The sequence below is a fragment of the Rhodnius prolixus genome, unplaced genomic scaffold (assembly GCF_049639745.1).
Source record: "Rhodnius prolixus isolate KJV_2025 unplaced genomic scaffold, Rpr scaffold_15, whole genome shotgun sequence".
NCBI classification, from domain to species: Eukaryota; Metazoa; Arthropoda; class Insecta; order Hemiptera; family Reduviidae; genus Rhodnius; species Rhodnius prolixus.
This window is the reverse complement of record NW_027411605.1, coordinates 6,474,697-6,477,840: the sequence shown is the minus strand read 5'-3', so window position 1 is coordinate 6,477,840 and position 3,144 is coordinate 6,474,697. Positions and strand designations below refer to the sequence as shown.

Below are 3,144 nucleotides of genomic sequence, written 5' to 3'. Positions count from 1 at the left end.
TTTTTTGTTTTGTTTTATAACTACTTGATAACTTTATTTATTTTCATCAAATAGATGTTCATAATACATTTAGTTGTAATAACTTTTACTCTTTCACTTGTCTAATATTGATTGTAAACTTTTCGCCAATTATTCATCATTAGAACAGTATGAAATCCAGTAAGTCGCGGGTCGCGCTTTGAGATATTAACATGTGAAATTGTAAGAGGCAAGTTAATTTAAATAAATACAAGTGCAGCTAAAGAAAGTACAATATACAATTAAAAGATTTTGTGCTTGAAATAGCAAATATTTTACTTTCAAATTTTTGAGTAAGTTTTAATATTTGTAATTGTCTTTTACCAAACCTTTAATCTGAAACAGTACATGGCAAATCGCTGTAGAATGAGAATTTAATTCGTTGCGCTTACTTTTTGCACAAGAGGCAAAGTAACAATCCCGAAACTGCATTGTAAATTAATTTGAAAAGCTGCTATTTTTCTTTGAAAGGCATTTCTTTAATAGACATGTAAATGTTTAAATCTTTAAATAGACAATAGAAAACTTATCTGGGCTTATTTAAGATGACATCTAAACCCTCGTTTTTTTTTATAGAACAAATACGACTAGAGAACCAACTTATGCCTTAAGAAATTTTTAGTAGAAGTATCTTGCCTTAGGTGTAGCTCTATTTGTCGTTAAAACTGATCCCTAACTGTTTGAAAGAGGTTCCTGTAGAATTTATCTAAATGACATTTAAAATGCAATACCAGAAGTGCGAATTTCTCAGAGAACTTTTTATTTCAGATCTGCGTTTTTTGTTTTAACTATTTTACCCCTTTTTTAAACCTTTGCTATAAAGAATGCTTTGTTTAAACTCTTATTCGTGAAAATTAATTCTGGAATGCTTCCGTTGAGTATACTTACTTCTCTAAAGTGCATTTCAGTAATATTGATTTTGTTCTAATTGTCAAATATAGTAACTGAATATTATTATGAGTGTATTTAATTTATATTTGATGTATTTGTTAGTTAAGCTGTAACATATATGAGTATATTACTAAATAGGTGTGTATATGATGTATTACTTGAATAAGATTGGGGAACGAACCCTAAACTTTCTAAAACCTCTTTGAACTAATGATACTACCCAAAAAAAAGAAGCATATGTGAAACAATTCTCTACAAAATACTGATAAAAAAATCTAACGTCGGTCAGAAATAGAAAAACATACGTTATGTCAAATAAAATCCACGATATTATCCAGCATGCGTCCCTAACAGTATATTTAATATTACGGAGAATATTAAGACCTGTCTGTGAAAATGAGCGTTGGATTTGTAAGAAGAAATGAAGATGTACAGTTATTCGGAAACCAGATCTGGCGACTTTTTAAACTAGATTAAGTTCTCCTTTAGCTTGAACCCATCGAATGAATGAAAGCAGGGTATCCTTAAGAGCTTTTAGAAGTTAAGCCAAGAAGGAGGCGAAACAGAGAAGGGCCTTATAAAAGGAGGTTGGTATTGTGAAGGATGTTGGACAAGAATTGTTACAGTAGCGGAAGTGCGCCGTCGACAGTGCCTAAAGTATAAATAGTGGAGAAGTTCTAGGTTCTAGTTGGGTCGAAGCTGCATTTGGCTGGAAAGCCGGATGTACTGGGGCTAGGCGTGCGATACTTAAAAGTTTTTTTCCAGGAGACTCGACTGCTAATGAACTTCTCATTTACGAAAGAGCCATTGGCCGGCAAATAGCAATGCATTGGCAAGCTCCATGCGCTGATGGTTGATATTGAAGAATATTCGATAGCATTGAAGCGGCAACAGTAACTGCTTCTTTTATGACTTCATTTTATTAGGCAAAAAAATAAACCTCTTCAGTTTCGCTGTCCGTTAATGATGGTTTTAAACTACACTGTTAAGTTCGTGATAAACTGCAACAATTTTAATACGAATAGTGCGCGATGCGCCCTCTTAACTGGTGGCAGTAACATGAATGAAGTGTCAAATGGTGGCACTCAATAATACCCACTCAGCTGGTCGTTGATTATTCGTGATGTAAATCTGGCAGATATAGGGCGTCAGTATTTTCGATTGGGTGTGCTCTCAAAACATAACACAAGAACACAGAAATGTTTCTGTAACACTTATGTGCTGTGTCGAAAAATGTAGTAATTTTGTTTATCGGTGGTCAAATATTGTGATTGAAGAGATTGCCGAACAAAATGTATGATCATTTGGAAATTTTTTCGGATAATCCTATAAAGGTATGCTGGATCTAAGCAAAAACTTTGAATATTAATTTAAAGGATTGACATCATGTATTTGTGCATCCAAGTTCTACCTTAATTGAATGATATGCAGGCTTTTCTCGCCTACTACTTAGATTATCTTGTTTTCATGTAGTTGGATGGTACACTGAGGATGAGAAAGCTATCTTAATTAATACGATTGTGCAGTCTGTCTGAAAAAAAAAAAACATATAGGATAAAACATTAATTAGCTCCTTTCAACAAATTTTTTCATTGAATCAGCAATCGATTTTCTGCAGTTTAAATATTTTAATTTACATGATTGTCGTTGAAGCACTACACATATGCAACATAGAATTTGCACATTTGTTTGTTTGATGTACCATGTATGTTGAAATTATTTTATACGTTATTTAGGGCGTAGTTTTTGTATTAAGTACATCTCCTTTGTGATTAGCGAGTCCTTTTTATATTATAGCAATTGTCTTTAAGTTAGTGTATCAGCGAAATTGGTATTGTTTATGAAATAATGAAGGATTTCTCCATTGAGATGCCAAGCCCTAACATAAATAATTTAGTTTTATCAGAAAATGAAGTGTATAACTTTAACATTACTTATTACAACCAAAAACATTCTCATTCATAACTCGTTTGAAAAGTTCCGGAATTGTTATTTTTAAGGTGCAATTCACTAGTTAAAACTTTTCAGCTTTTGCTATAATTTAAGCGTGATTTAATTTTAAATTTGAATTATTTCTCTTCAGCAAACTAAAGTATTAATCCTTACTACTAAGATTAAGCCTTGGGGGTCAGGAAGAAAAAGTTAAATGTTCCGGATCTGATAAATATCTAATGTAGATAATTTCCGCAATTCCAAAAATGATGAATCTCCTCTCAGAATATTAGTTGCATGAGT

General features: G+C 32.3%; 1 protein-coding gene across 4 annotated transcripts in view; it reads left to right on the top strand.

Moving 5' to 3' along the window:
- Positions 1-1,972: 1,972 nt before the first annotated feature.
- bchs (WD repeat and FYVE domain containing 3 bchs) overlaps positions 1,973-3,144 on the top strand; it is a 54,717-nt gene continuing 53,545 nt past the window's right edge. For all 4 annotated transcript variants that reach the window (XR_012459067.1, XR_012459065.1, XR_012459066.1 and 1 more), the window contains exon 1: positions 1,973-2,243. The gene's annotated coding sequence lies outside the window, so the exon portion shown is untranslated. The remainder of the gene's footprint in view (positions 2,244-3,144) is intronic.